The sequence below is a fragment of the Pleurodeles waltl genome, unplaced genomic scaffold, assembly GCF_031143425.1.
Source record: "Pleurodeles waltl isolate 20211129_DDA unplaced genomic scaffold, aPleWal1.hap1.20221129 scaffold_183, whole genome shotgun sequence".
Lineage (NCBI taxonomy): Eukaryota > Metazoa > Chordata > Amphibia > Caudata > Salamandridae > Pleurodeles > Pleurodeles waltl.
Window position 1 is genome coordinate 1 of NW_027149889.1, and position 20,177 is coordinate 20,177.

The 20,177-nt window shown below is 42.5% G+C and overlaps 5 non-coding genes across 5 annotated transcripts; all 5 read left to right on the plus strand.

The window, feature by feature from the left end:
* Positions 1-3,044: 3,044 nt before the first annotated feature.
* Positions 3,045-3,126, plus strand: TRNAL-AAG (transfer RNA leucine (anticodon AAG)). The gene has a single exon. It is a non-coding gene; the product is annotated as a tRNA-Leu (tRNA).
* Positions 3,127-7,233: 4,107 nt separating this feature from the next.
* TRNAL-AAG (transfer RNA leucine (anticodon AAG)) lies at positions 7,234-7,315 on the plus strand. Its single transcript has one exon. It is a non-coding gene; the product is annotated as a tRNA-Leu (tRNA).
* Positions 7,316-11,422: 4,107 nt separating this feature from the next.
* TRNAL-AAG (transfer RNA leucine (anticodon AAG)) lies at positions 11,423-11,504 on the plus strand. Its single transcript has one exon. It is a non-coding gene; the product is annotated as a tRNA-Leu (tRNA).
* Positions 11,505-15,610: 4,106 nt separating this feature from the next.
* On the plus strand, positions 15,611-15,692 carry TRNAL-AAG (transfer RNA leucine (anticodon AAG)). Its single transcript has one exon. It is a non-coding gene; the product is annotated as a tRNA-Leu (tRNA).
* Positions 15,693-19,798: 4,106 nt separating this feature from the next.
* On the plus strand, positions 19,799-19,880 carry TRNAL-AAG (transfer RNA leucine (anticodon AAG)). The gene has a single exon. It is a non-coding gene; the product is annotated as a tRNA-Leu (tRNA).
* The last annotated feature ends 297 nt before the right edge of the window (positions 19,881-20,177 follow it).

The following is a 20,177-nucleotide window of genomic DNA, read 5'->3' on the forward strand; positions in this document are numbered from 1 at the left end:
AAATGGAAAGGTTTTCTTGATACCTATTTTTCACTCTATATACTTCGGCAAATTAATTGCAGTATACCCGGTATAGAATGAAAACCCACTGCAAGGTGCAGCTCATTTATTTTCTCTGGATACCTAGGGTTCTTGATGAACCTACAAGCCCTATATATCCCCGCAACCAGAAGAGTCCAGCAGGCGTAATGGTATATTGCTTTCAAAAATCTGACATTGCAGAAAAAAGTTACAGAGTAAAACGTAGAGGAAAATGGCTGTTTTTTTCTTCTCAATTTCAATATTTTTTTTTTATTTCAGTTGTTATTTTCTGTAGGAAACACTTGTAAGATCTACACAAGTTACCCATTGCTGAATTCAGAATGTTGTCTTCTTTTCAAAAATGTTTAGGTTACTGGGACCCAGCATTGGTTTCACACCCATTTCTGTCACTGACTGGAAGGAGGCTAAAAGCACACAAAATCGTAAAAATGGGGTATGTCCCAGTAAAATGCCAAAATTGTGTTGAAAAATTGGGTTTTCTGATTCAAGTCTGCCTGTCCCTGAAAGCTGGGAAGCTGGTGATTTTAGCAGTGCAAACCCTTTGTTGATGCCAATTTCAGGGACAAAAACCACAAGCCTTCTTCTCCAGCCCTTTTTTCCATTTTTTTATTTTTTAAAACAAAATTTTTACTGTATTTTGGCTAATTTCTTGGTCTCCTTCAGGGGAACCCACAAAGTCTGGGTACCTCTAGAATCCCTAGGATGTTGGAAAAAAAGGACGCAAATTTGGCGTGGATAGCTTATGTGGACAAAAATCTATGAGGGCCTAAGCGCTCCCTGCCCCAAATAGCCAAAAAAATGCCTGGCACCTGAGGGGGAAAAGGCTGGCAGCGAAGGGGTTAAAATGCACTATTTTATTCCAATTTCTTCACTTAGCTTCAGATGAACTATTTTTCCCTCCCACCAACTCCTTTCAAAGTGCACCAGCCACCACTGCCTTGGGTGGGACAGATTGTTTTCGATTGCAGTATGGCAGATTGTTTTGGATTGCAGTGTGGTAGTTTGTTTTTGATTGGAGTGCAGCAGATTGCAGTGGGGTAGATTGTTTTGAATTGGAGTAGGGGAGATTGTTTTGAAGTGGAGTGGGGCAGATTGTTTTGGATCGAAGTGGGACAGATTGTTTTGGAGTGGTGCAGATTGTTTTTTATTATAGTGGGGCACATTGGAGTGAGACAGATTTGCTTGGGGTGGGTGGAGAGGATTGGAGTAGGATGAGTTAGAGTGGATTGGATTCGGGTGAGTGATTTGGACTGGAGTGAGGTGGATTAGTGTGGGTGAAGTGGTCTGGATGGGGTGGATTGTAGTGGGGAAGATTGGAGTGGGGTGGATTGAAGTGTACCGCAGGATTATGTGTTAAAGATTAATTTCAGAATTTACACATAATAAAGAAACACTGTTGATTTGCAATATTTTAAACGAGCTAATCGTCATCTTTTGAGAAGAGTGCCCACGAACAAAAGCAAAAGAAAACATGCGTGGAACGTGGGAAAAGACGATTTGGCAAAATAAAAGAAAGTTCGATTTAAATTTAAAACTTAACAGTTTTGGTTGTCCTGCTGGGCATGTTTTTGCCAGTCACAAGCCTTCTGTTTGCAGGGCACTAGAAGGTAAAAGGAAAAAATAGTACCTTGATCAGGTGGGGAGCAGCGGTCAGGCACTGATTAAGCTGAATCAATCAACGCTTGGTCGCTGCTCTACAGAGAGGAACGGAAATGATGCAAGACATGCCTTGATGAATTAGGAAACTGTAAAGAAGAGTGCCACATAAATAAAAAAATGGTGAGAGACATGCGGGCTCCAAGCCCTTTACTGAATACTACAGAGTCTATCAAGCGAGACCCTAAAAAGGTCAGTTAGTTAAAATAAACAAACATTGTTACTTCTAAATATCAATATTCCAAGGACGCCTAGATGGTCGTCAAGCAAAAAGTTCCTAGTGCATGGAGGGGCTTATGGTAGTTCTGAAGAGAGGCAAAGGACTTGGTCAGAGGGTGGCCTTGTTGGTGTGGTAGGGAAGCAATACCTCAAACATTATTACTGGGGTAGGGGAGCTTGCAATTCGGAGTAATTAAAATTATCACAAAGCAATCAAGTAATTCCACATCAAAATAACAAGCGTGCGGGCTGACAACCATGCTCTCAGCATCAACGAGCGCAGAGTGAAGTGAATTTTACCATCCTCTGTGCATTTTTATTGCGGGGCTCATTTACATTTGACTTGGCGCGCAGAACGAGTGAGAACCAGGTCAATAGAAACAAAAATCATCTATTTAAAAAGTTTAGTTTCACGTGGGCCTGTTGTCCTTACTTCTTTCAGAATAGCTTTTGAACCTCTGTCCTGTGTGTGTCTGTGACTGTCACGTGAAAGGCAGTCAGAGCATCCAGGTGGGCCCCATGTCACCTGGGGCACCGCCCACCAGTGCTGGAGTTTTAAACAGCACCCGGTTGCATTTTGGGACTTGTGCCTTTTCAATGTGAGCTCAAAGACGGGAGCCTGTGAAATTCTATTGGCTAAAAAATATTAACAGCGGAATGTGAATAGGCCACACAAGACATGACGTCACTGGAAAGCTAAACAGTATGTTGGGGAGACTGGGTGCGGCAATAGGGCTGATGTCATGAATACGTGCAACTCCTCAGTTATTTTTGAATGAACTGCTCATTCATTAGATCCCACCCTAAGAAATGACCCCACCAGTATGAACACTTGTTTCATTAGAAAATGATGGAGTCACATTGCCTATGTAGAGCAGGTGCTTATACCTTGGTTGGAAGTCATTGCTCGGAGAGTGTTGTCTTTTAAGGTGATTGCACTAGGTCCGAGCAGGTGGGAGAAGACTTGTGCAGTGACTGAGTAAGAGAGATAACCTTCAATTACCACATCACCCTCCCGACATTGTAATCATGTCCATGAAATGGTTTATCAACTCGTCTTTCCAATCTAAGTGAGGAGACTCAGGGTTACGGTGCTCATGAAGTGCACAGACACACTGAGAGCAACAGGTAGCGGGGCCGAGCGGTCTAAGGCGCTGGATTAAGGCTCCAGTCTCTTTGGAGGCGTGGGTTCAAATCCCACCGCTGCCAGAGATGGATTTTTACAGATCTTAATGACGCATCTCCCTTCTGACCCTTCAATTTGCATAAACAGTGACTCTACCAATAGGTCCCTAATTTTAAAACTCTTTTACAGTCTCCTTCTAAGTAAACTCCTAAACCGTGGACTCCAAGAAATCGGCTGATTGGCGCTGCTGTTGTTTTGCTTCATTCTGCTTAGATCACCTTCAAATGGAAGGTTTAACAAATCATTTGTTCTCCCCACGCGGTCACCCGCTCTTCTCTCTGCAAAATAAAATCGAACCTCTGTTAAATAAAGATTTAAAGTAAATTATCTATCTTCCCAAATAAAGTTGGTAAATGTGTTCTTCACAGTTATTTTAAAAATCAGGTTTAAAATAAACAACAGAGGTAGTTAGCTGGATTCAAACCCGTGCAGGGAACCCCCAAAGGATTTCAAGCCCATCACCTTAACCACTCGGCCATAACTACCAGCTCTCATTGAGCTCTACCGAAACTTTATATCACAACAAAATTGTGCAAAATGGCCGTGCAGACCTATATATGACTCCATTTAGTAGGATCTCTAACTGTGTGCAAAGGGCACATTGCTATGTTTCTGTCTAAGCTTTGCTTTAGGTCTGAGGTCTTAAGAACCAAAGCAGGCTCCACGCACACTTGCCTGCACAAAAAAACAAGCATTTGCAATGCGAAAGGTCTCACATTTGTGAGAGTTAGAGCTATTGGCGTTGCAAATGACAATGTCTTTTACCTAGGTTTTGGTTTTCTTTGGGAAAATTTGATGTGTCCACGTTGTGTTTTGGGGCACTTCCTGTCGCGGGCGCTAGGCCTACCCACACAAGTGAGGTAAAAAATGTTATCGGGAGACTTGGGGAAACATAGAATAGCAAAACAAGAGTTACTGCCCCTTGTCTTTATCTACATTTTTTCCTTCCAAATATAAGACAGTGTGTAAAAAAGACGTCTATTTGAGAAATGCCCTTTAATTTGCATGCTAGTGTGGGCACCCCAGAATTCAGAGATGTGCAAATAACCACTGCTCCTTCACTCCTTATCTTGTGCCCATTTTGGAAATAGAAAGGTTTTCTTGATACCTATTTTTCACTCCATATACTTCGGCAAATTAATTGCAGTATACCCGGTATAGAATGAAAACCCACTGCAAGGTGCAGCTCATTTATTTTCTCTGGATACCTAGGGTTCTTGATGAACCTACAAGCCCTATATATCCCCGCAACCAGAAGAGTCCAGCAGGCGTAATGGTATATTGCTTTCAAAAATCTGACATTGCAGAAAAAAGTTACAGAGTAAAACGTAGAGGAAAATGGCTGTTTTTTTCTTCTCAATTTCAATATTTTTTTTTTATTTCAGTTGTTATTTTCTGTAGGAAACACTTGTAAGATCTACACAAGTTACCCATTGCTGAATTCAGAATGTTGTCTTCTTTTAAAAAATGTTTAGGTTACTGGGACCCAGCATTGGTTTCACACCCATTTCTGTCACTGACTGGAAGGAGGCTAAAAGCACACAAAATCGTAAAAATGGGGTATGTCCCAGTAAAATGCCAAAATTGTGTTGAAAAATTGGGTTTTCTGATTCAAGTCTGCCTGTCCCTGAAAGCTGGGAAGCTGGTGATTTTAGCAGTGCAAACCCTTTGTTGATGCCAATTTCAGGGACAAAAACCACAAGCCTTCTTCTCCAGCCCTTTTTTCCATTTTTTTCTTTTTTAAAACAAAATTTTTACTGTATTTTGGCTAATTTCTTGGTCTCCTTCAGGGGAACCCACAAAGTCTGGGTACCTCTAGAATCCCTAGGATGTTGGAAAAAAAGGACGCAAATTTGGCGTGGATAGCTTATGTGGACAAAAATCTATGAGGGCCTAAGCGCGCCCTGCCCCAAATAGCCAAAAAAATGCCTGGCACCTGAGGGGGAAAAGGCTGGCAGCGAAGGGGTTAAAATGCACTATTTTATTCCAATTTCTTCACTTAGCTTCAGATGAACTATTTTTCCCTCCCACCAACTCCTTTCAAAGTGCACCAGCCACCACTGCCTTGGGTGGGACAGATTGTTTTCGATTGCAGTATGGCAGATTGTTTTGGATTGCAGTGTGGTAGTTTGTTTTTGATTGGAGTGCAGCAGATTGCAGTGGGGTAGATTGTTTTGAATTGGAGTAGGGGAGATTGTTTTGAAGTGGAGTGGGGCAGATTGTTTTGGATCGAAGTGGGACAGATTGTTTTGGAGTGGTGCAGATTGTTTTTTATTATAGTGGGGCACATTGGAGTGAGACAGATTTGCTTGGGGTGGGTGGAGAGGATTGGAGTAGGATGAGTTAGAGTGGATTGGATTCAGGTGAGTGATTTGGACTGGAGTGAGGTGGATTAGTGTGGGTGAAGTGGTCTGGATGGGGTGGATTGTAGTGGGGAAGATTGGAGTGGGGTGGATTGAAGTGTACCGCAGGATTATGTGTTAAAGATTAATTTCAGAATTTACACATAATAAAGAAACACTGTTGATTTGCAATATTTTAAACGAGCTAATCGTCATCTTTTGAGAAGAGTGCCCACGAACAAAAGCAAAAGAAAACATGCGTGGAACGTGGGAAAAGACGATTTGGCAAAATAAAAGAAAGTTCGATTTAAATTTAAAACTTAACAGTTTTGGTTGTCCTGCTGGGCATGTTTTTGCCAGTCACAAGCCTTCTGTTTGCAGGGCACTAGAAGGTAAAAGGAAAAAATAGTACCTTGATCAGGTGGGGAGCAGCGGTCAGGCACTGATTAAGCTGAATCAATCAACGCTTGGTCGCTGCTCTACAGAGAGGAACGGAAATGATGCAAGACATGCCTTGATGAATTAGGAAACTGTAAAGAAGAGTGCCACATAAATAAAAAAATGGTGAGAGACATGCGGGCTCCAAGCCCTTTACTGAATACTACAGAGTCTATCAAGCGAGACCCTAAAAAGGTCAGTTAGTTAAAATAAACAAACATTGTTACTTCTAAATATCAATATTCCAAGGACGCCTAGATGGTCGTCAAGCAAAAAGTTCCTAGTGCATGGAGGGGCTTATGGTAGTTCTGAAGAGAGGCAAAGGACTTGGTCAGAGGGTGGCCTTGTTGGTGTGGTAGGGAAGCAATACCTCAAACATTATTACTGGGGTAGGGGAGCTTGCAATTCGGAGTAATTAAAATTATCACAAAGCAATCAAGTAATTCCACATCAAAATAACAAGCGTGCGGGCTGACAACCATGCTCTCAGCATCAACGAGCGCAGAGTGAAGTGAATTTTACCATCCTCTGTGCATTTTTATTGCGGGGCTCATTTACATTTGACTTGGCGCGCAGAACGAGTGAGAACCAGGTCAATAGAAACAAAAATCATCTATTTAAAAAGTTTAGTTTCACGTGGGCCTGTTGTGCTTACTTCTTTCAGAATAGCTTTTGAACCTCTGTCCTGTGTGTGTCTGTGACTGTCACGTGAAAAGGCAGTCAGGGCATCCAGGTGGACCCCATGTCACCTGGGGCACCGCCCACCAGTGCTGGAGTTTTAAACAGCACCCGGTTGCATTTTGGGACTTGTGCCTTTTCAATGTGAGCTCAAAGACGGGAGCCTGTGAAATTCTATTGGCTAAAAAATATTAACAGCGGAATGTGAATAGGCCACACAAGACATGACGTCACTGGAAAGCTAAACAGTATGTTGGGGAGACTGGGTGCGGCAATAGGGCTGATGTCATGAATACGTGCAACTCCTCAGTTATTTTTGAATGAACTGCTCATTCATTAGATCCCACCCTAAGAAATGACCCCACCAGTATGAACACTTGTTTCATTAGAAAATGATGGAGTCACATTGCCTATGTAGAGCAGGTGCTTATACCTTGGTTGGAAGTCATTGCTCGGAGAGTGTTGTCTTTTAAGGTGATTGCACTAGGTCCGAGCAGGTGGGAGAAGACTTGTGCAGTGACTGAGTAAGAGAGATAACCTTCAATTACCACATCACCCTCCCGACATTGTAATCATGTCCATGAAATGGTTTATCAACTCGTCTTTCCAATCTAAGTGAGGAGACTCAGGGTTACGGTGCTCATGAAGTGCACAGACACACTGAGAGCAACAGGTAGCGGGGCCGAGCGGTCTAAGGCGCTGGATTAAGGCTCCAGTCTCTTTGGAGGCGTGGGTTCAAATCCCACCGCTGCCAGAGATGGATTTTTACAGATCTTAATGACGCATCTCCCTTCTGACCCTTCAATTTGCATAAACAGTGACTCTACCAATAGGTCCCTAATTTTAAAACTCTTTTACAGTCTCCTTCTAAGTAAACTCCTAAACCGTGGACTCCAAGAAATCGGCTGATTGGCGCTGCTGTTGTTTTGCTTCATTCTGCTTAGATCACCTTCAAATGGAAGGTTTAACAAATCATTTGTTCTCCCCACGCGGTCACCCGCTCTTCTCTCTGCAAAATAAAATCGAACCTCTGTTAAATAAAGATTTAAAGTAAATTATCTATCTTCCCAAATAAAGTTGGTAAATGTGTTCTTCACAGTTATTTTAAAAATCAGGTTTAAAATAAACAACAGAGGTAGTCAGCAGGATTCAAACCCGTGCAGGGAACCCCCAAAGGATTTCAAGCCCATCACCTTAACCACTCGGCCATAACTACCAGCTCTCATTGAGCTCTACCGAAACTTTATATCACAACAAAATTGTGCAAAATGGCCGTGCAGACCTATATATGACTCCATTTAGTAGGATCTCTAACTGTGTGCAAAGGGCACATTGCTATGTTTCTGTCTAAGCTTTGCTTTAGGTCTGAGGTCTTAAGAACCAAAGCAGGCTCCACGCACACTTGCCTGCACAAAAAAACAAGCATTTGCAATGCGAAAGGTCTCACATTTGAGAGAGTTAGAGCTATTGGCGTTGCAAATGACAATGTCTTTTACCTAGGTTTTGGTTTTCTTTGGGAAAATTTGATGTGTCCACGTTGTGTTTTGGGGCACTTCCTGTCGCGGGCGCTAGGCCTACCCACACAAGTGAGGTAAAAAATGTTATCGGGAGACTTGGGGAAACATAGAATAGCAAAACAAGAGTTACTGCCCCTTGTCTTTATCTACATTTTTTCCTTCCAAATATAAGACAGTGTGTAAAAAAGACGTCTATTTGAGAAATGCCCTTTAATTCGCATGCTAGTGTGGGCACCCCAGAATTCAGAGATGTGCAAATAACCACTGCTCCTTCACTCCTTATCTTGTGCCCATTTTGGAAATAGAAAGGTTTTCTTGATACCTATTTTTCACTCTATATACTTCGGCAAATTAATTGCAGTATACCCGGTATAGAATGAAAACCCACTGCAAGGTGCAGCTCATTTATTTTCTCTGGATACCTAGGGTTCTTGATGAACCTACAAGCCCTATATATCCCCGCAACCAGAAGAGTCCAGCAGGCGTAATGGTATATTGCTTTCAAAAATCTGACATTGCAGAAAAAAGTTACAGAGTAAAACGTAGAGGAAAATGGCTGTTTTTTTCTTCTCAATTTCAATATTTTTTTTTTATTTCAGTTGTTATTTTCTGTAGGAAACACTTGTAAGATCTACACAAGTTACCCATTGCTGAATTCAGAATGTTGTCTTCTTTTAAAAAATGTTTAGGTTACTGGGACCCAGCATTGGTTTCACACCCATTTCTGTCACTGACTGGAAGGAGGCTAAAAGCACACAAAATCGTAAAAATGGGGTATGTCCCAGTAAAATGCCAAAATTGTGTTGAAAAATTGGGTTTTCTGATTCAAGTCTGCCTGTCCCTGAAAGCTGGGAAGCTGGTGATTTTAGCAGTGCAAACCCTTTGTTGATGCCAATTTCAGGGACAAAAACCACAAGCCTTCTTCTCCAGCCCTTTTTTCCATTTTTTTCTTTTTTAAAACAAAATTTTTACTGTATTTTGGCTAATTTCTTGGTCTCCTTCAGGGGAACCCACAAAGTCTGGGTACCTCTAGAATCCCTAGGATGTTGGAAAAAAAGGACGCAAATTTGGCGTGGATAGCTTATGTGGACAAAAATCTATGAGGGCCTAAGCGCGCCCTGCCCCAAATAGCCAAAAAAATGCCTGGCACCTGAGGGGGAAAAGGCTGGCAGCGAAGGGGTTAAAATGCACTATTTTATTCCAATTTCTTCACTTAGCTTCAGATGAACTATTTTTCCCTCCCACCAACTCCTTTCAAAGTGCACCAGCCACCACTGCCTTGGGTGGGACAGATTGTTTTCGATTGCAGTATGGCAGATTGTTTTGGATTGCAGTGTGGTAGTTTGTTTTTGATTGGAGTGCAGCAGATTGCAGTGGGGTAGATTGTTTTGAATTGGAGTAGGGGAGATTGTTTTGAAGTGGAGTGGGGCAGATTGTTTTGGATCGAAGTGGGACAGATTGTTTTGGAGTGGTGCAGATTGTTTTTTATTATAGTGGGGCACATTGGAGTGAGACAGATTTGCTTGGGGTGGGTGGAGAGGATTGGAGTAGGATGAGTTAGAGTGGATTGGATTCGGGTGAGTGATTTGGACTGGAGTGAGGTGGATTAGTGTGGGTGAAGTGGTCTGGATGGGGTGGATTGTAGTGGGGAAGATTGGAGTGGGGTGGATTGAAGTGTACCGCAGGATTATGTGTTAAAGATTAATTTCAGAATTTACACATAATAAAGAAACACTGTTGATTTGCAATATTTTAAACAAGCTAATCATCATCTTTTGAGAAGAGTGCCCACGAACAAAAGCAAAAGAAAACATGCGTGGAACGTGGGAAAAGACGATTTGGCAAAATAAAAGAAAGTTCGATTTAAATTTAAAACTTAACAGTTTTGTTTGTCCTGCTGGGCATGTTTTTGCCAGTCACAAGCCTTCTGTTTGCAGGGCACTAGAAGGTAAAAGGAAAAAATAGTACCTTGATCAGGTGGGGAGCAGCGGTCAGGCACTGATTAAGCTGAATCAATCAACGCTTGGTCGCTGCTCTACAGAGAGGAACGGAAATGATGCAAGACATGCCTTGATGAATTAGGAAACTGTAAAGAAGAGTGCCACATAAATAAAAAAATGGTGAGAGACATGCGGGCTCCAAGCCCTTTACTGAATACTACAGAGTCTATCAAGCGAGACCCTAAAAAGGTCAGTTAGTTAAAATAAACAAACATTGTTACTTCTAAATATCAATATTCCAAGGACGCCTAGATGGTCGTCAAGCAAAAAGTTCCTAGTGCATGGAGGGGCTTATGGTAGTTCTGAAGAGAGGCAAAGGACTTGGTCAGAGGGTGGCCTTGTTGGTGTGGTAGGGAAGCAATACCTCAAACATTATTACTGGGGTAGGGGAGCTTGCAATTCGGAGTAATTAAAATTATCACAAAGCAATCAAGTAATTCCACATCAAAATAACAAGCGTGCGGGCTGACAACCATGCTCTCAGCATCAACGAGCGCAGAGTGAAGTGAATTTTACCATCCTCTGTGCATTTTTATTGCGGGGCTCATTTACATTTGACTTGGCGCGCAGAACGAGTGAGAACCAGGTCAATAGAAACAAAAATCATCTATTTAAAAAGTTTAGTTTCACGTGGGCCTGTTGTCCTTACTTCTATCAGAATAGCTTTTGAACCTCTGTCCTGTGTGTGTCTGTGACTGTCACGTGAAAAGGCAGTCAGGGCATCCAGGTGGACCCCATGTCACCTGGGGCACCGCCCACCAGTGCTGGAGTTTTAAACAGCACCCGGTTGCATTTTGGGACTTGTGCCTTTTCAATGTGAGCTCAAAGACGGGAGCCTGTGAAATTCTATTGGCTAAAAAATATTAACAGCGGAATGTGAATAGGCCACACAAGACATGACGTCACTGGAAAGCTAAACAGTATGTTGGGGAGACTGGGTGCGGCAATAGGGCTGATGTCATGAATACGTGCAACTCCTCAGTTATTTTTGAATGAACTGCTCATTCATTAGATCCCACCCAAAGAAATGAGCCCACCAGTATGAACACTTGTTTCATTAGAAAATGATGGAGTCACATTGCCTATGTAGAGCAGGTGCTTATACCTTGGTTGGAAGTCATTGCTCGGAGAGTGTTGTCTTTTAAGGTGATTGCACTAGGTCCGAGCAGGTGGGAGAAGACTTGTGCAGTGACTGAGTAAGAGAGATAACCTTCAATTACCACATCACCCTCCCGACATTGTAATCATGTCCATGAAATGGTTTATCAACTCGACTTTCCACACTAAGTGAGGAGACTCAGGGTTACGGTGCTCATGAAGTGCACAGACACACTGAGAGCAACAGGTAGCGTGGCCGAGCGGTCTAAGGCGCTGGATTAAGGCTCCAGTCTCTTTGGAGGGGTGGGTTCAAATCCCACCGCTGCCAGAGATGGATTTTTACAGATCTTAATGACGCATCTCCCTTCTGACCCTTCAATTTGCATAAACAGTGACTCTACCAATAGGTCCCTAATTTTAAAACTCTTTTACAGTCTCCTTCTAAGTAAACTCCTAAACCGTGGACTCCAAGAAATCGGCTGATTGGCGCTGCTGTTGTTTTGCTTCATTCTGCTTAGATCACCTTCAAATGGAAGGTTTAACAAATCATTTGTTCTCCCCACGCGGTCACCCGCTCTTCTCTCTGCAAAATAAAATCGAACCTCTGTTAAATAAAGATTTAAAGTAAATTATCTATCTTCCCAAATAAAGTTGGTAAATGTGTTCTTCACAGTTATTTTAAAAATCAGGTTTAAAATAAACAACAGAGGTAGTCAGCAGGATTCAAACCCGTGCAGGGAACCCCCAAAGGATTTCAAGCCCATCACCTTAACCACTCGGCCATAACTACCAGCTCTCATTGAGCTCTACCGAAACTTTATATCACAACAAAATTGTGCAAAATGGCCGTGCAGACCTATATATGACTCCATTTAGTAGGATCTCTAACTGTGTGCAAAGGGCACATTGCTATGTTTCTGTCTAAGCTTTGCTTTAGGTCTGAGGTCTTAAGAACCAAAGCAGGCTCCACGCACACTTGCCTGCACAAAAAAACAAGCATTTGCAATGCGAAAGGTCTCACATTTGTGAGAGTTAGAGCTATTGGCGTTGCAAATGACAATGTCTTTTACCTAGGTTTTGGTTTTCTTTGGGAAAATTTGATGTGTCCACGTTGTGTTTTGGGGCACTTCCTGTCGCGGGCGCTAGGCCTACCCACACAAGTGAGGTAAAAAATGTTATCGGGAGACTTGGGGAAACATAGAATAGCAAAACAAGAGTTACTGCCCCTTGTCTTTATCTACATTTTTTCCTTCCAAATATAAGACAGTGTGTAAAAAAGACGTCTATTTGAGAAATGCCCTTTAATTCGCATGCTAGTGTGGGCACCCCAGAATTCAGAGATGTGCAAATAACCACTGCTCCTTCACTCCTTATCTTGTGCCCATTTTGGAAATAGAAAGGTTTTCTTGATACCTATTTTTCACTCTATATACTTCGGCAAATTAATTGCAGTATACCCGGTATAGAATGAAAACCCACTGCAAGGTGCAGCTCATTTATTTTCTCTGGATACCTAGGGTTCTTGATGAACCTACAAGCCCTATATATCCCCGCAACCAGAAGAGTCCAGCAGGCGTAATGGTATATTGCTTTCAAAAATCTGACATTGCAGAAAAAAGTTACAGAGTAAAACGTAGAGGAAAATGGCTGTTTTTTTCTTCTCAATTTCAATATTTTTTTTTTATTTCAGTTGTTATTTTCTGTAGGAAACACTTGTAAGATCTACACAAGTTACCCATTGCTGAATTCAGAATGTTGTCTTCTTTTAAAAAATGTTTAGGTTACTGGGACCCAGCATTGGTTTCACACCCATTTCTGTCACTGACTGGAAGGAGGCTAAAAGCACACAAAATCGTAAAAATGGGGTATGTCCCAGTAAAATGCCAAAATTGTGTTGAAAAATTGGGTTTTCTGATTCAAGTCTGCCTGTCCCTGAAAGCTGGGAAGCTGGTGATTTTAGCAGTGCAAACCCTTTGTTGATGCCAATTTCAGGGACAAAAACCACAAGCCTTCTTCTCCAGCCCTTTTTTCCATTTTTTTCTTTTTTAAAACAAAATTTTTACTGTATTTTGGCTAATTTCTTGGTCTCCTTCAGGGGAACCCACAAAGTCTGGGTACCTCTAGAATCCCTAGGATGTTGGAAAAAAAGGACGCAAATTTGGCGTGGATAGCTTATGTGGACAAAAATCTATGAGGGCCTAAGCGCGCCCTGCCCCAAATAGCCAAAAAAATGCCTGGCACCTGAGGGGGAAAAGGCTGGCAGCGAAGGGGTTAAAATGCACTATTTTATTCCAATTTCTTCACTTAGCTTCAGATGAACTATTTTTCCCTCCCACCAACTCCTTTCAAAGTGCACCAGCCACCACTGCCTTGGGTGGGACAGATTGTTTTCGATTGCAGTATGGCAGATTGTTTTGGATTGCAGTGTGTAGTTTGTTTTTGATTGGAGTGCAGCAGATTGCAGTGGGGTAGATTGTTTTGAATTGGAGTAGGGGAGATTGTTTTGAAGTGGAGTGGGGCAGATTGTTTTGGATCGAAGTGGGACAGATTGTTTTGGAGTGGTGCAGATTGTTTTTTATTATAGTGGGGCACATTGGAGTGAGACAGATTTGCTTGGGGTGGGTGGAGAGGATTGGAGTAGGATGAGTTAGAGTGGATTGGATTCGGGTGAGTGATTTGGACTGGAGTGAGGTGGATTAGTGTGGGTGAAGTGGTCTGGATGGGGTGGATTGTAGTGGGGAAGATTGGAGTGGGGTGGATTGAAGTGTACCGCAGGATTATGTGTTAAAGATTAATTTCAGAATTTACACATAATAAAGAAACACTGTTGATTTGCAATATTTTAAACGAGCTAATCGTCATCTTTTGAGAAGAGTGCCCACGAACAAAAGCAAAAGAAAACATGCGTGGAACGTGGGAAAAGACGATTTGGCAAAATAAAAGAAAGTTCGATTTAAATTTAAAACTTAACAGTTTTGGTTGTCCTGCTGGGCATGTTTTTGCCAGTCACAAGCCTTCTGTTTGCAGGGCACTAGAAGGTAAAAGGAAAAAATAGTACCTTGATCAGGTGGGGAGCAGCGGTCAGGCACTGATTAAGCTGAATCAATCAACGCTTGGTCGCTGCTCTACAGAGAGGAACGGAAATGATGCAAGACATGCCTTGATGAATTAGGAAACTGTAAAGAAGAGTGCCACATAAATAAAAAAATGGTGAGAGACATGCGGGCTCCAAGCCCTTTACTGAATACTACAGAGTCTATCAAGCGAGACCCTAAAAAGGTCAGTTAGTTAAAATAAACAAACATTGTTACTTCTAAATATCAATATTCCAAGGACGCCTAGATGGTCGTCAAGCAAAAAGTTCCTAGTGCATGGAGGGGCTTATGGTAGTTCTGAAGAGAGGCAAAGGACTTGGTCAGAGGGTGGCCTTGTTGGTGTGGTAGGGAAGCAATACCTCAAACATTATTACTGGGGTAGGGGAGCTTGCAATTCGGAGTAATTAAAATTATCACAAAGCAATCAAGTAATTCCACATCAAAATAACAAGCGTGCGGGCTGACAACCATGCTCTCAGCATCAAAGAGCGCAGAGTGAAGTGAATTTTACCATCCTCTGTGCATTTTTATTGCGGGGCTCATTTACATTTGACTTGGCGCGCAGAACGAGTGAGAACCAGGTCAATAGAAACAAAAATCATCTATTTAAAAAGTTTAGTTTCACGTGGGCCTGTTGTCCTTACTTCTTTCAGAATAGCTTTTGAACCTCTGTCCTGTGTGTGTCTGTGACTGTCACGTGAAAAGGCAGTCAGGGCATCCAGGTGGACCCCATGTCACCTGGGGCACCGCCCACCAGTGCTGGAGTTTTAAACAGCACCCGGTTGCATTTTGGGACTTGTGCCTTTTCAATGTGAGCTCAAAGACGGGAGCCTGTGAAATTCTATTGGCTAAAAAATATTAACAGCGGAATGTGAATAGGCCACACAAGACATGACGTCACTGGAAAGCTAAACAGTATGTTGGGGAGACTGGGTGCGGCAATAGGGCTGATGTCATGAATACGTGCAACTCCTCAGTTATTTTTGAATGAACTGCTCATTCATTAGATCCCACCCAAAGAAATGAGCCCACCAGTATGAACACTTGTTTCATTAGAAAATGATGGAGTCACATTGCCTATGTAGAGCAGGTGCTTATACCTTGGTTGGAAGTCATTGCTCGGAGAGTGTTGTCTTTTAAGGTGATTTCACTAGGTCCGAGCAGGTGGGAGAAGACTTGTGCAGTGACTGAGTAAGAGAGATAACCTTCAATTACCACATCACCCTCCCGACATTGTAATCATGTCCATGAAATGGTTTATCAACTCGACTTTCCACACTGAGTGAGGAGACTCAGGGTTACGGTGCTCATGAAGTGCACAGACACACTGAGAGCAACAGGTAGCGTGGCCGAGCGGTCTAAGGCGCTGGATTAAGGCTCCAGTCTCTTTGGAGGCGTGGGTTCAAATCCCACCGCTGCCAGAGATGGATTTTTACAGATCTTAATGACGCATCTCCCTTCTGACCCTTCAATTTGCATAAACAGTGACTCTACCAATAGGTCCCTAATTTTAAAACTCTTTTACAGTCTCCTTCTAAGTAAACTCCTAAACCGTGGACTCCAAGAAATCGGCTGATTGGCGCTGCTGTTGTTTTGCTTCATTCTGCTTAGATCACCTTCAAATGGAAGGTTTAACAAATCATTTGTTCTCCCCACGCGGTCACCCGCTCTTCTCTCTGCAAAATAAAATCGAACCTCTGTTAAATAAAGATTTAAAGTAAATTATCTATCTTCCCAAATAAAGTTGGTAAATGTGTTCTTCACAGTTATTTTAAAAATCAGGTTTAAAATAAACAACAGAGGTAGTCAGCAGGATTCAAACCCGTGCAGGGAACCCCCAAAGGATTTCAAGCCCATCACCTTAACCACTCGGCCATAACTACCAGCTCTCATTGAGCTCTACCGAAACTTTATATCACAACAAAATTGTGCAAAATGGCCGTGCAGACCTATATATGACTCCATTTAGTAGGATCTCTAACTGTGTGCAAAGGGCACATTGCTATGTTTCTGTCTAAGCTTTGCTTTAGGTCTGAGGTCTTAAGAACCAAAGCAGGCTCCACGCACACTTGCCTGCACAAAAAAACAAGCATTTGCAATGCGAAAGGTCTCACATTTGTGAGAGTTAGAGCTATTGGCGTTGCAAATGACAATGTCTTTTACCTAGGTTTTGGTTTTCTTCGGGAAAATTTGATGTGTCCACGTTGTGTTTTGGGGCACTTCCTGTCGCGGGCGCTAGGCCTACCCACACAAGTGAGGTAAAAAATGTTATCGGGAGACTTGGGGAAACATAGAATAGCAAAACAAGAGTTACTGCCCCTTGTCTTTATCTACATTTTTTCCTTCCAAATATAAGACAGTGTGTAAAAAAGACGTCTATTTGAGAAATGCCCTTTAATTCGCATGCTAGTGTGGGCACCCCAGAATTCAGAGATGTGCAAATAACCACTGCTCCTTCACTCCTTATCTTGTGCCCATTTTGGAAATAGAAAGGTTTTCTTGATACCTATTTTTCACTCTATATACTTCGGCAAATTAATTGCAGTATACCCGGTATAGAATGAAAACCCACTGCAAGGTGCAGCTCATTTATTTTCTCTGGATACCTAGGGTTCTTGATGAACCTACAAGCCCTATATATCCCCGCAACCAGAAGAGTCCAGCAGGCGTAATGGTATATTGCTTTCAAAAATCTGACATTGCAGAAAAAAGTTACAGAGTAAAACGTAGAGGAAAATGGCTGTTTTTTTCTTCTCAATTTCAATATTTTTTTTTTATTTCAGTTGTTATTTTCTGTAGGAAACACTTGTAAGATCTACACAAGTTACCCATTGCTGAATTCAGAATGTTGTCTTCTTTTAAAAAATGTTTAGGTTACTGGGACCCAGCATTGGTTTCACACCCATTTCTGTCACTGACTGGAAGGAGGCTAAAAGCACACAAAATCGTAAAAATGGGGTATGTCCCAGTAAAATGCCAAAATTGTGTTGAAAAATTGGGTTTTCTGATTCAAGTCTGCCTGTCCCTGAAAGCTGGGAAGCTGGTGATTTTAGCAGTGCAAACCCTTTGTTGATGCCAATTTCAGGGACAAAAACCACAAGCCTTCTTCTCCAGCCCTTTTTTCCATTTTTTTCTTTTTTAAAACAAAATTTTTACTGTATTTTGGCTAATTTCTTGGTCTCCTTCAGGGGAACCCACAAAGTCTGGGTACCTCTAGAATCCCTAGGATGTTGGAAAAAAAGGACGCAAATTTGGCGTGGATAGCTTATGTGGACAAAAATCTATGAGGGCCTAAGCGCGCCCTGCCCCAAATAGCCAAAAAAATGCCTGCCACCTGAGGGGGAAAAGGCTGGCAGCGAAGGGGTTAAAATGCACTATTTTATTCCAATTTCTTCACTTAGCTTCAGATGAACTATTTTTCCCTCCCACCAACTCCTTTCAAAGTGCACCAGCCACCACTGCCTTGGGTGGGACAGATTGTTTTCGATTGCAGTATGGCAGATTGTTTTGGATTGCAGTGTGGTAGTTTGTTTTTGATTGGAGTGCAGCAGATTGCAGTGGGGTAGATTGTTTTGAATTGGAGTAGGGGAGATTGTTTTGAAGTGGAGTGGGGCAGATTGTTTTGGATCGAAGTGGGACAGATTGTTTTGGAGTGGTGCAGATTGTTTTTTATTATAGTGGGGCACATTGGAGTGAGACAGATTTGCTTGGGGTGGGTGGAGAGGATTGGAGTAGGATGAGTTAGAGTGGATTGGATTCAGGTGAGTGATTTGGACTGGAGTGAGGTGGATTAGTGTGGGTGAAGTGGTCTGGATGGGGTGGATTGTAGTGGGGAAGATTGGAGTGGGGTGGATTGAAGTGTACCGCAGGATTATGTGTTAAAGATTAATTTCAGAATTTACACATAATAAAGAAACACTGTTGATTTGCAATATTTTAAACGAGCTAATCGTCATCTTTTGAGAAGAGTGCCCACGAACAAAAGCAAAAGAAAACATGCGTGGAACGTGGGAAAAGACGATTTGGCAAAATAAAAGAAAGTTCGATTTAAATTTAAAACTTAACAGTTTTGGTTGTCCTGCTGGGCATGTTTTTGCCAGTCACAAGCCTTCTGTTTGCAGGGCACTAGAAGGTAAAAGGAAAAAATAGTACCTTGATCAGGTGGGGAGCAGCGGTCAGGCACTGATTAAGCTGAATCAATCAACGCTTGGTCGCTGCTCTACAGAGAGGAACGGAAATGATGCAAGACATGCCTTGATGAATTAGGAAACTGTAAAGAAGAGTGCCACATAAATAAAAAAATGGTGAGAGACATGCGGGCTCCAGCCCTTTACTGAATACTACAGAGTCTATCAAGCGAGACCCTAAAAAGGTCAGTTAGTTAAAATAAACAAACATTGTTACTTCTAAATATCAATATTCCAAGGACGCCTAGATGGTCGTCAAGCAAAAAGTTCCTAGTGCATGGAGGGGCTTATGGTAGTTCTGAAGAGAGGCAAAGGACTTGGTCAGAGGGTGGCCTTGTTGGTGTGGTAGGGAAGCAATACCTCAAACGTTATTACTGGGGTAGGGGAGCTTGCAATTCGGAGTAATTAAAATTATCACAAAGCAATCAAGTAATTCCACATCAAAATAACAAGCGTGCGGGCTGACAACCATGCTCTCAGCATCAACGAGCGCAGAGTGAAGTGAATTTTACCATCCTCTGTGCATTTTTATTGCGGGGCTCATTTACATTTGACTTGGCGCGCAGAACGAGTGAGAACCAGGTCAATAGAAACAAAAATCATCTATTTAAAAAGTTTAGTTTCACGTGGGCCTGTTGTGCTTACTTCTTTCAGAATAGCTTTTGAACCTCTGTCCTGTGTGTGTCTGTGACTGTCACGTGAAAAGGCAGTCAGGGCATCCAGGTGGACCCCATGTCACCTGGGGCACCGCCCACCAGTGCTGGAGTTTTAAACAGCACCCGGTTGCATTTTGGGACTTGTGCCTTTTCAATGTGAGCTCAAAGACGGGAGCCTGTGAAATTCTATTGGCTAAAAAATATTAACAGCGGAATGTGAATAGGCCACACAAGACATGACGTCACTGGAAAGCTAAACAGTATGTTGGGGAGACTGGGTGCGGCAATAGGGCTGATGTCATGAATACGTGCAACTCCTCAGTTATTTTTGAATGAACTGCTCATTCATTAGATCCCACCCTAAGAAATGAGCCCACCAGTATGAACACTTGTTTCATTAGAAAATGATGGAGTCACATTGCCTATGTAGAGCAGGTGCTTATACCTTGGTTGGAAGTCATTGCTCGGAGAGTGTTGTCTTTTAAGGTGATTGCACTAGGTCCGAGCAGGTGGGAGAAGACTTGTGCAGTGACTGAGTAAGAGAGATAACCTTCAATTACCACATCACCCTCCCGACATTGTAATCATGTCCATGAAATGGTTTATCAACTCGACTTTCCACACTCAGTGAGGAGGCTCAGGGTTGCGGTGCTCATCAAGTGCACAGACACACTGAGAGCAGCAGGTAGCGTGGCCGAGCGGTCTAAGGCGCTGGATTAAGGCTCCAGTCTCTTTGGAGGGGTGGGTTCAAATCCCACCGCTGCCAGAGATGGATTTTTACAGATCTTAATGACGCATCTCCCTTCTGACCCTTCAATTTGCATAAACAGTGACTCTACCAATAGGTCCCTAATTTTAAAACTCTTTTACAGTCTCCTTCTAAGTAAACTCCTAAACCGTGGACTCCAAGAAATCGGCTGATTGGCGCTGCTGTTGTTTTGCTTCATTCTGCTTAGATCACCTTCAAATGGAAGGTTTAACAAATCATTTGTTCTCCCCACGCGGTCACCCGCTCTTCTCTCTGCAAAATAAAATCGAACCTCTGTTAAATAAAGATTTAAAG